General features: G+C 45.3%; 1 protein-coding gene across 5 annotated transcripts in view; it reads left to right on the top strand.

The window, feature by feature from the left end:
- The first annotated feature begins 6,255 nt into the window (after window positions 1–6,255).
- Window positions 6,256–12,459, top strand: part of SLC7A1 (solute carrier family 7 member 1) — a 46,873-nt gene continuing 40,669 nt past the window's right edge. For 2 of the 5 annotated variants that reach the window (XM_054057373.1, XM_054057354.1), the window contains exon 1: window positions 6,309–6,375. The gene's annotated coding sequence lies outside the window, so the exon portion shown is untranslated. Of the gene's footprint in view, window positions 6,376–6,967; window positions 7,108–12,459 lie in introns of those variants that run through there. The other 3 variants (XM_054057364.1, XM_054057389.1, XM_054057383.1) reach the window with 3 other exon arrangements.

Here is a 12,459-nt window from a genome sequence, read left to right as displayed (position 1 = left end):
ATATTTTTGCAGCATTTGGGTTGGGTATGAGCAGGGCATGCCAGAGTTTGTCAAGGCACAAGAAAACAGTGTTACAACAAGCAAGGAACAAGACAGGAAACCAAAAGATTAAGATATCACATGTCACCGCCTTCGGTCTCTCCCAGTCACAAGAAAAGAATTACTTTAACACTGGCATCACTTGGTTCAGGAATGCAAAGAACACCCAGTCAACACCTTCCACCTTCATACACACACACTGTGAATACTGGTGCATGCTGTAAACCACAAAACACACTTTTCTCCTGCTCCCATTTTTCCAGCTGAGAGTTTTACCTGTGGAGAGCGAGTGGGAAAACTAGAGGAATTGCATGTAACCTGAGAGCTGACAGCAAGAGAATTAAACTGTTTCTTCTTCAAACACAGCTGAAATTTTTCAATGTATGAACTATAGATGAGGAGGCAAACTAGAACTGAAAGGACTTTTAAATAATTTAGCTCACCCTAAAATACAGTTTTGACAAAATATAAGTTCTTCCTATGCATAATTCTGGGCTGAAATTGATTTGAGTCTTGAGAAACATAGAAACAAAAACTATCCAGAATCTCCCTTTCACCTGTAATTCACTGATTAATACATTTATTTAAGATACTGAAGACCCAAAGATGTACTTGAGTGTGACTTGAACCAATATTTTGAACCTCAGAGCTGCCTCTCACTGGAGAAATGCTTTACCTGTGAGGCTGAACTTTGAGATGCTTCTTGCCTGGTTCTACTATTCTTTACAAGGATTTAAAAAAAAGAAACAAACAGAAAAACCAAACAACAAACTGACAGCTTTCAGTTCCTCTTGAATTCTAACTTTAAATAATCTTGTTTGCTTAGGAAAAGATATTATAGGTTTTAATTTTTCCCAAACCTCTGTGAGAGGTTTTCCACTAACCAGGAGGAGGACAAAGGCCTGGACAAGTAGAGTGGACAAATCCTACCATATAATTTGAGGTGGAAATTTAGTTTGGAGACCAGTCAATGACTACTTTTTTTGAGTCCAGCAGAGCCAGAAGGTGTCTCTTTAGACGGTAAAATGAATGCTTTATCCATTACCCATAGATCAAGACTCTTGCACGCTTCCAGGAGACATTACATGGCCCTTCTCAGGTGTCTTTGTCTGTAGCATGCAGAACAGAGTAAGGTGGAGAGTCCTACAACAGACTGTGATGAGGATCCCTCCGGGATGAGGCTCCTTCTCCCACGAGGCACCGTTTGACAGGAACGAGCTGTACTTGGTGCAGAGGGGAAAACCTTCAGTCCTGTCCTGCCAAGGACTCAATGAGCTCAATGAGTGAGCTACGTACAGGCTCAGCTACAGAAGAATATGGTCCAGGAGATGATCAGCTGGAGTTTCTTGCTGTGGATAAGAAATGAGATGAAATCTGCAAAGCGTAAAAGAATGTATAGGATGTCAAAGGTAAGACTGGTCAGCTAGGGTAAGACTATGTAGCTGTACGGTTTGTAGGTCTTGAATACGTTATTTCTGAGGCTTTATTTTTTTTACTAATTTTAAATGTGCAATTCAAATTTCACTAAAAACTCCACCAAAATTCCCTGAAAATGAAAACTAAACCATCTGCTCCGCAACACATGGAAAGTCCATTTAAATCCAGCCTATTCCTCAACTTCTTAATGAATGTACAAAGCCAAAAGGACAACATAGGACACAGACCCTGTGGTTTTCCCTAGAAAATTGTCTTAGCGTTTCTCCGTATCCTCTGGCATAGCTTGGAAAACGCTAGATGACTTTGCCAGAAACAATGATCTTTCAAGAACAAAAAGTACAAAAGCCTTTTTCATCTCTGGCGCTTTCAGAGAGTACAAACCACGTGAATTATACTAATAACTTCTAATAAAATCATGGCCTACTTCCCTCCAAACAAATAAAATATTCTGAAGGAAGCCAACTACACCCATTAAATCCTAATGGGAAAAAGGAAAACAAGAGAGAGGATGAATGAGAAAAGTACCCCTAGCATATTAGCAGGTGAAAGAACAAATTTGTTAAGAATGGGACTAACCCAAAGCGGTAACAGGATGTTCTGGTTGTTTTAAGAAAGATTACAGAGAAAAGGGTGGTGACTTCAGATAAAAATCATCTACAAATGAATACAAAACCCCTTACGTTACTCCACCACCTCCCACTGCTTTGGCCAAGAGTGTTCCAAGGCATCTCTTTAGATTTATACTAAAATGATGAAAATGCATAGAGCACACTTCTTGCCATTTTGCTGTCCCAAGTCTGAGGTGATTCCATTTTTGGCAGTTACATCTTTCCTTGTTTTTAAAATCCACCAACTAATTCAAAGGTGACCTCTTGGCCCAGCTCCTACTGCATCTGCTTTGTTTGATGCCTTTCCTTTGATTCCTGGGTCCCTGAACTAATGCTGAATTCATCAATGCACAAGCAGAGAAAAAAAGAAAGAGTAAACCAGAAAGGATGAAACATGAGAGATACTCTGGACAAAGCAGGAAAGAAAATTCTCCTGCTGAAATGGAAATACCTGTTTGTAATTATCCTTCAATAAATTTGCCAGAGGTTACTATTGAAAGGCTGAATAACTTGAGAAGGAGCAAGTCATTCCTGCACAAAGCAAGAGGAGTAAAAGAGATAGATAAACAGATCATCAGGGTTCTTTGATTTATTCTGTGTATTTCAACAAGGTGCATTTTAAAAGTGGTTTAAGAGTGGTTTGTCTTGCCTGTCACTGGGATACGTCAGCAAACATGCTGTTAATTACAAACATGAGGATGACTAAAATATCTAGGTTGGGCATCACTTTTCTTAAACACAACATATGTCCTCAGATGGGATTGGGATGTCCAATAGTGGAATTCCACCCTTCAGACCATAGATTGTGGCAGGCTGCAACATATCTTCTCTGCAACCAGCATTGTGGAGCTCTCAGGACAGAGGCTTCTGCTATAGGTGGCAAATCCTCACGTTAGGTTTACTGAGGGGCACATAGCAGGTCTCAAGAAGCATATCGAGAAAAGCATTTAGGAAAGAACATCTGTCAGCTCCCACTAAGATTCAAATGCTCTGGGAACTAGGAGGGACCACCTCACCCAGAGTAAAGACACCATCAGCATTTTGGCTCTTTGAAAGGCAATGGCTCTTTGCTCCAATGCTTTATTCTGACAAACTTAGCTCTAATTTGGAAATACAAAAATCCAACCTGCACACTGCTCTTGAAAAGAAGGAGAGCTCTGTTTCAGCATGGGAAATGGATGCAGCCTCCAGACTCTCTTGCTCTGATGTTTTACCTCTGAGGCACACACTTTGGAGGTATCCAACTACGAAGTTTGCAGTGCCTTCTACTGGAGAGTAGAGCCTAGCTCCTTGCTCTGGCACCATGCAGTTGGCTGGTTTGTGAGCGCTCATGGAAGGGAAAGTATTCAGTCACTGCTGTAGCCGTGGGGGTTTCCCACCCACTTGATGCTGAGAAAGCTCAGACTGAAGTGGTGCCTGGCTTTTGCAAATCTGATCCACCTCCAAAGTCTCTCTGTTTTCCCTTCTACACATTCTCTTACAAATTCATATCTAGCTAGATAAATCTTGCAGGAAACGTCTTGCTGCTTAGCCACACTAGGCCTGCTCACCCCACTGCCTTTTCTATCATGTTCTTGTGGTAGACAATATTCATCTTACACTTAATTTCACACATTTAGGCCACATCTGTGCTTTTTAGTTAAGCAAGACTAGGGCATGTCCCAAAGCACTGTTCCACAAGCAGCTGTATTGACCGTGCTTACATTAGATAACTAAGCTTGCCCAAGACAGAAAATGCTTATGGAACAAAATGGTTTATGTCCACAGTATTAAACCCTCTTACCCTCCAAACAGGGTACTTTTATGCAAACATGGAGTGGCCACAGGTTTGTGCCAACAGCTCTAATGTCTAAGGACAACTTCGGACCCTGTTAGTTGGCGTGGATGAAAACTGTCATGGGCATTTAAAATAATTTAGCAAAAAGTTGATTAAGTTGCATGAATATTCCTTAGCTTTGCTTAACTTACAAGCATAGAGGAGTCAAAATTCCACTTTATTTTGGACAGTTTCTTCAAGATCCATGTTTGTATATTGACCCATTCTGCAGCGCACTTGCAACTTTACCCATTGTGGTCTCACGATGGACCCTACGGCTGGTAATGGAAATAGATTTTAACTAAGCCCTGCAGAGACCCATGCTCTTCTGACATCTACAAATCTTTTTGTCTGCTTGCCTCAGTTTTGGAGGCAGCCACAGCAGTTTCGTCAACAGCATATTTCCTTGGTTGGAGGCATGGTGTTTCATGGGAGGCAATGTCAAAAGCTTAATCTGAATCTACCAGTGTCCACTTGTATTTACCACCTGTATTTACTGTATCCATTTCACCCCTGCATCTCTTGGTCAGCCACGTTCTGAGTTCTGGAACTGGATGATCTTTAAAGTCCCTTCCAACCCAAACCACTCTAAGATTCGAATAAGGGTGTTTGGGCCCCTCATTACAAAGAAAGACATTGAGGTGCTGGGGTGTGTCCAGAGAAGAGCAATGAAGCTGGTGAAGGAGCTGCAGAACAAGTCCTATGAGGAGTGGCTGAGGACACTGGAGTTTCTCAGCCTCTAGAAAAGAAGGCCAAGAGGAGGCCTTATCACTGCCTACAATTGCCTGAAAGGAGGTTGCAGTGAGGTGGGTGTTGGTCTCTTCTCCCAAGTGACAGGTGATAGGACAAAAGGGAATGGCATCAAGCTGTGCCAGGGGAGGGTCAGATTGGACATTAGGAAAAATTTCTTCGCTGAAAGGGTCATCGGACACTGGACCAGGCTGCCCAGGGAAGTGGTTGAGTCACCATCCCTGGAGGTGTTTAAAAGACTGGAAGATGAAGTGCTTAGAGATATGATTTAGTAGCATACAAGTACAGTTGGACTTGATGATCTCAAAGATCTTTTCCAGCCTAGGGATTCTTTGATTCTATGATCTTTAAGGTCCCTTCCAGCCCAAACCACTCCAAGATTCCACGAACTGAGCCCTGCTGCCCTCTGTGAGGAATGATCCCCACTTTGCTCCACAGAGGGCACCTCCTCCCACCCCTTGCCCACGCGTGGCCGTGACCAGCCATTGGGTTCTTCAATCCTGCTGCATGTTCCCATCCTCTCCCTTCCTGGGGGGATGCATCGTAAGAAGTGCAGCCAGCAGGTCGAGGGAGGTGATTCTGGAACTCTATTCTTTTCTTGTGAGATCTCACCTGGAGTATTGGGTCCAGTTCTGGAATCCTCAACATAACAAGGACATGGAGCTGTTGGAACAGGTCCAGAGGAGGCCTACAAAGATGATCAGAGGGCTGGAGCACCTCCCGTATGAGGACAGGCTGAGAGTGTTGGGGTTGTTCAGCCTGGAGAAGAGAAGGCTCTGAGGAGATCTTAGTGTGACCTTCCAGTACCTGAAGGGGCTACAAGAAATCTGGAGAGGGACTGTTGACAAAGGCTTGTAGTGACAGGAATAGGAACAATGCGTATAAACTGGAGAGGGGCAGATTTAGACTAGATATAAGGAGGAGTTTCTTCATAATGAGGGTGGTGAGGCACTGGCACAGGTTGCCCTGGGGAAGCTGTGAATGTCCCATACCTGGAAGTGTTCAAGGCCGGGTTAGATGACACTTTGAGCAACCTGGTATAATAGAAAGCGTCCCTGCCATTGTCAGGGGAGTTGAAACTAGGCAATCTTTAAGGTCCTTTCCAACCTAAATCCCTTCTATGACTCTATGACTTATTATTCACCATGTCCAAATTCCTGCGTCACATTGCACTGCATTATTTTGTCGTGTTCCATCCCATCATTTCTAGGGGCTGCCTGTTTAGAAGTACAGCAAAACTTCAAGTACTTGAAGGGGCTACGAAAAAGCTGGGGAGGGACTGTTCACAAAGGCTTGTAGTGATAGGAGAGGGGCAATGAGTACAAACTGGAGAGGGGCAGATTTAGACTGGACATAAGGAGGAATTTGTTCACCATGAGGGTGGTGAGGCACTGGCACAGGTTGCCCAGGGAAGCTGTAGCTGCCCCATGCCTGGAGGTGTTCAAGGCCAGGTTGGATGGGGCGTTGGGCAGCCGGATCTAGTGGGAGGTGTTCGAACTGGATGATCTTTAAGGTCCGTTTCCAACCCAAACCACTCTATGCCGCGCTCCTGCCTCCCATTCATGGGGGGGGGGGAGGGGGCGGGGCCTCGCGACCCGCTCCTCGGGCGGGCCTAAAGCAGCGGGAAGGTAAGGGTGGGGGGAGCGCTTGTGGCTGCCGTGGGGCGCCTCGCCTGGCTCTCGCTGTCCCCCTCTGCGCGCCAGGCCGGCCCTCGGCGGGGCGCAGGTGAGTGAGGGGAGAGGGAGGGGGCGCGGGGACCCTCCGAGCTTAACCCATGGGCTCCGGGGCGGGAGGTGGCGGGCGGCGTCCATGTTGCAGGATCAAAGCGGCGCGAAGGGCTTCCCTCGGGGCGGCGCGGTGTCCCCTCCCGCCAAAACCGCCGCCGTTCCACGGACCCCAGGCGGGGATCCTCCGAAATGTCGGGCCACACCGGCTGGTGCGGGGACGGGAGCCGCATCCTTGCGGCGCTAGAGGAGCTGGGCCTGGCTGGAAATAGCAAAGCCACCGCTTCACGGCTTTGCGTTAGAGGGGAGGGCTTAGATGAGACATGAGGGTGGTGAGGCACTGGCACAGGTTGCCTAGGGAAGCTGTGGATTCCCTATCCCTGGAGGTGTCCAAGGCCAAGTTGGATGGGGCGTTGGGCAGCCTGATCTAGTGGGAGGTGTCCCTGCCCATGGCAGGGGCATTGGTATTATATGATCTTGAAGATCCCTTCCAACCTGAAACATTCCCTGATTCTATGATTGCTGCCTTGCTTTCCCTCTACCAGGGTGAGCAGCAAGCCAGGGCAGAGCTGGGAAACAAGATCTTAAGTGCATGCATGTTTCCCAGCTTCCCTGTTTCCTTGCCTGTCCTTGCTTTGCAGCACCATAGAGAGTGCGCTTAGCTGGGAGGTGAAGGTCCAGGTGTCAAGGAGAAAACCTGGGTCGTTTCCCTGGACGTCTTCACGTGTCCAAGGTAACTCCTGTGTGACTGCTGCGCTGTCCTTTGCCTTTTCTTTCAAACTGCAAAAGGAGACGAGAAGTGACCGAGAACGCAGGTGTTGTTTGCAGTACTCATGCCAGCCCCATGCTCTGCGAGTTGCAGCTGTTTGCTGGTTCCTGAACCTGCTCTGGTGATGAGGGACTTGTTTCCATTTTGTTTTGTCAGGATTTTGCAGGCAGCTGGCCTGGCTAACAGATGGATTTCTTCTTTTTTGCATATGTATGTGTGAACGTTTGTGGCAGATGGGGCAGAGAGGGGGTAAAAAGCCCCACTAAAAATCCTTAAGACAGATTTTATATATAGCTAAGGCTGGACAGAAAGATTGGGACTATGTACAGAAAGGTCAGTTAGTTGTGTGATTGGCTGCTAGAAGCTTTTGTTTTGGAGCATGGTGTTGGTGTTATAGGTGCTGTACAGACTTGGAACAAAACAGCAGTTGCAGGTCTAATGACTTCTCAGGCTGCAGATCTGGGCAGAAGAGCTGAGGTGGTCACAGTGCTGCAGCTTTCAGTTAACTGTCTCTTAGTGGAGTGGCTTTGCCACCTGCATGTGGTGCATGGGGTTAGACTTTATGCTTGAGCAACATCCTCATGGTGATGTCCAATACCAGGTGAAACAGTGGACATGGCCTCCCTGTGCCCATCTCTGTGGCCTCTGAGCCACAGGGTCAAGTGGGGAAGTTGTTATGCATGTAGGTGTTGTGTGGGACCCTCAGCAGTGGAACAGCTCTGCCTCTTGAAGCTGTTCACTCAGTGATGTTTGGCTGTCTCTGTCATCCCCAAGTCAGAATCAAATACAATGAACACTGGTAGAGAACAGGAAGAAACTTACCTTTCTGGTGAGGTAGTCTGTGGACTTCTTTGCATTCAGCGGTCAGCCAAAATGCCTCTTAGACAGAATTGCCGTATAATGCAAAAGTGTGTAATTGCATAGGCTATGTTGCTGCAGATGCTGAGCCTGGCAGAAGAAGGTGCAAATATGTTGTTTGTCACAGCCCTCAAACTTTCAAGTATTTTACGTATCTTGTCTTTTAAGTGATCTGAAGGGTTCAGACCTTTTCTGGGCTCCACTGCATGCGTGCTTTAGGCAGTCACATTAACTTTGAAATAGATGTGTTTCCTGAGCAGGAGGACTGACGGGTGTTTATGCTCCGATTAATTCCATTTTCCTGGGCTGTGTAAAGTTTAAAGCCTTGCTGCTTGTAGACTTGTGCTTATCAGTGAGGAGACGCATTCAGAAGGCACTCCTTGTTTTGGGTGGGATGTAACGGAAACCTGAGGCTAGCTAGGCTTCTAATTCCAGCAATTCAGTTGTGAATGTGGGTGAAATGTGTGATTGCACATATGCAATATGCTTTTGGCTCTGCATGGAGAAAGAAGGATTCACTGTACAAAAGGAGTAAGCTTAGACAATAGAGGGAACCTGTAACTTTCTCTGATGTAATCAGTTATTGGAGTAACAGGTTCTAAGGTGTGTTGTATTTTTGAAACATGTGTCACTCCCTCTCTTTTTCTTCTGTTTCCTGTGTAGCGTGCTGCCAGGTTTCAGGTAAGATCCATCCCTGTATGGTGGTGTGCCTGAGCTCTGCTTTAGGTTGTGTGACGACAGGAGTGGGGGTTGATGTTTGCCAGTGCAGCTGGTGTTGAGTGCAGTTGATAGCAGGACGGAGGGCAAAAAGGTGTGATGGTGGTGGTTGTTTAGACTCACATGGGGAAAAAAGAGAGGAAGAAATATAGTTCAGGTGAAGGAGGGCAGGGGTCTTCTTGCAGTTACTGCCTCTACTGCTGTTTGCTCAACTTTTATCTATCAAGTTCCTAGGCCTTGATCTACCTTGACAGGTTAATGAGACTTTAGTGGACTTTCTGAAGTGTCACTTCCAGTTGTCTTGAAGCTTTCAGAGAATAGAAAACAAAGTGGAGACTTTAATTCTATTCACTTGGCCTGCATCTGTGATGCCAAAAGCTTAACTGCATGCAGGAGGAAGAGAGAGTGATTTACTTCGGCTGCAGACGTGCCCTGTGGATGCTGGCTTGATCCTGGCGAGGTTGATTGGCTCAGCCACCATGGTACCAAAGGGCATATGGGGACATGGCAGAGCCCCATTGCCTCCCCTGAAAGATGAGCTAAGATGTCCCACTGACTTAACCAAGTATGTGAGAAACTAGTGGCATTGACCAGCAGAACCAGGAGGCTGGATGGTGTGGAGAAGTAGTTCAGCAGTTTTGGGCAGAATTGGCTGGGGTCAACTCCCCAGTCAATACTGACCCAGGGTTCGTAACCAAGGGTGGATCTTTTTAGCTCTCCATGTGAGTGCGTTTGTCAGTAACCTAGAGCTTTCTGCTACCTGCTATATCCTTATCCTTTGTAGTCCTAGGGCCAGATTCCTTGCAGATCCGTCATGTGCTGAATGGTGTTGAAAGTAACATTCATCTGGCCAAGTGTAGTCATCTACGTCCAAGGTAGTCAGCCTTGGCTCCTGTTATACCTCAGACAGGCAAGGGCTGGATGTTCCTGGAGTGTGATTCATCTCAGTGTGGTACGCTAAAGCAGATGTGTCGAGACCTGAAAGCTGCTTACCACTGACTATAAAAGGAGGCACTGGGGGATTAGCTTCAATGTAAAAGCCTGCATTACAAATGTCTAAATGTTTATCTCAATGAACTTGTACGATTTTCAGATTCCTCAGTGACTTAGGGAAGAGTTTTGGCTGTTTGCACTACGGGTAGGTTTGTTCTAGTATTTGAGTCCTCCTTCTTTAGTGCTGTTGTTGTGATGTCACTGGCTACTTAAACCTATGGGGCAAAAAACAAAAGGAAGGAAAAAGACATGCATAAATCTCGTAGTCAAACAAAATATGGGGTCTGTCGCCTGACCAATTATAGGCCCACTGGTTGCAGAATTCCTGACAACTGCCTGTGGTTCGTGGGCAGTTTGGGGATGTCAGGAGCTGGGGTTCCCTCCCTCAACTTAATGTGGTAGTATTTAGCTTTGTATTTTCCTTCACTTCTTTCTCCTGCCTTTTTCTGAAATAAGGAGTAACTCTTGGTTTCTCTTTCAGCAGAATACCTGACAAATATTCCAGCTGTCTTTTCTGAGCTGTACAGATTTCGCAATTCACTCTTGCCTCATTATTATCCTGCAACTTGTCATTTGTTTGCATCTTTCATTGTAGATCTTATTCATCCATTTAATTTTTAAATTGCAAGAGTGAGGATTTTGCTTAGTATTATGTTTCTGAGGACTTGCAGTTGATTACTGTCCTTATTTACTGAGCGAGCTATGCTTTTTTTGAAATTTAGTGGCTATTTGGCAGTCATGTACTTCTGAAAGTTTATTATAAGCCACTGTGGAGTTCTAAAAAAAAAATCGAACAATGAGCTTTTTATTTAACTAGGGTTTGTCCCTGGTACTGCTGACTGCTTGTTGGCATCCCAGAGACAGAGGCAATTGCTGCTCTGGTTTTCTGGCTGATACATTTGAGAGAGCTCTGACTTGTTTCAGCTCAGGTGAGGCTGGGCAGCACAAGCTGCTTCAGTGGTAGGTCAATGCTAACTTGAGTTAGCAGCTAGGTTACATCTTTGAAGTTTTAGCTGCAAGAGTAAGTAGTGTGGTGAAACTCTAGAAAATATTTGGTAGCTTGAGTTAGCAGTGTTTGAGTGAAGTGGTCCAGGATACTGTACAGGTAGCTCAGTGAATGTAGTAGAGAGGAGGATGACGTCTGGGAGGTAGAAGGCAGCAGTGGTACTAAGCATTTGGGGATGTTTACCTCTGAAGCCAGTGCACTTGAAGCCATAAGAAAACCAGTGTCTACATTGATACAGTGCTGCTCTGCCTGTCTACAGCGAGCCACGTCAGTTCAGTGGTTTGATTAAACTGAAGTTGAGTTTGCTTTGGCTGTGGGATATTTGAGGGGTGTGGTTTAGTACCACTTGCCATTGTTATAAAAGAATTACGATTGTTATGGAAGAAATACCATGCAAAATCACCTTTTAATTTTCTGAGTAAAGCATACTGAGATCAGGGCTTGGGAAAACTTGCTTGCAAAGGATCTGCTTCCCCAGATTGCCTCTGTGGTGGGGTTGGGATGTGGTGTAACTCTGTGGATACTGGGGGAGCAGCAGGCCTTTCTGTGAAATCTGGAGTCAGTAAGAAAAAACAATTCTGCAAAATAAGAAAGGAGGAGGAAGAAAAAAAAAATTCAAGCTATAAATGATAACAAGATCAGGCCACTGGTAATGCTAGTAATGTTACACTGTGAGTGCTTATGTGGAAGGTTTATTCGGATGTATATGTGACAGAAGTAAACTTTGCAAGAAATAACATTTCTTTGAGCTGAAGAAGCTCTTGCCTTTGTCAGGCGAAAGATTCTTAAAATAAACTACTTGGAAAAAGTGCATTATTGAGTTTGCAGAACTAGGTTATTTTGTTGAAGTGACTCTCTTATAAAGCAGTTTCAGCTAGAAAAGTAGATGATGTGATGTACCTTTAGAAAATATTCCAGAGGGGATTAGTTGGCTCAGGTAACCAGAATATAATCATTCGTCTTTAGGTTGCTGATTAAACTCCACTCAGGGTTGCACACTGCCTGACAGCTGTTTGATGACCCCTGTGATATAATTCCCAAGCAAAGGATGCTGCTGCATGCTGCACCGTTTGTTTTTTCCTTCCAAAAAATTCACAAAATGGGGTGACCTGTGACATAAGTGTTGTGAAGATTTTCAGTCTTTGTTTCACTTTGCAGTGACAGTCTGTGCATCAGGCCAGTTTGTCTGCTTGGAGCCCCTGAAAGCTGAGAGCAGACCATTAAGAAAAATACAGCAAATGAAACCCTCCTCTTTTTTTGCTTTACTTAGAGCAGCAACAGAAGGGTTGGGTTTTTTTGCAAGTTACTCGCAATAAGAATCCTGCAGCTATTAAAAGCTATTGACAATGATTGTATAATGTAATTGTCATAAAAGGAAAAAATGTAGTTGAGGACCCGACTAACTTGGCCAGCACTGTTTTAGCAACCTATTGAATCACAGAACCATAGAATATTTTGGGTTGGAAGGGACCTTAAAGAACATGTAGTTCCAACCCCTCTACCTCCAGGGACACCTCCCACTAGATCAGGCCACCCAAGGCCTCATTGACCCTGGCCTTGAACACCTCTAGGAATCTATGACTTCCCTGGGCAACCTGTTCCAGTGCCTCACCACCCTCATCACGAAGAATTTCTTCCTTATGTCTAGTCTAAATCTTCCCCTTTCCAATTTACAGCCGTTCCCCCTAGTCCTATCACTCCATGCCTTTGTAAAAAGTCCCTCCCAGCTTTCTTGTAGGCCC

Source organism: Cuculus canorus, chromosome 1 (genome assembly GCF_017976375.1).
Source record: "Cuculus canorus isolate bCucCan1 chromosome 1, bCucCan1.pri, whole genome shotgun sequence".
NCBI lineage: Eukaryota > Metazoa > Chordata > Aves > Cuculiformes > Cuculidae > Cuculus > Cuculus canorus.
This window is presented reverse-complemented; position numbering and strand designations above follow the sequence as displayed.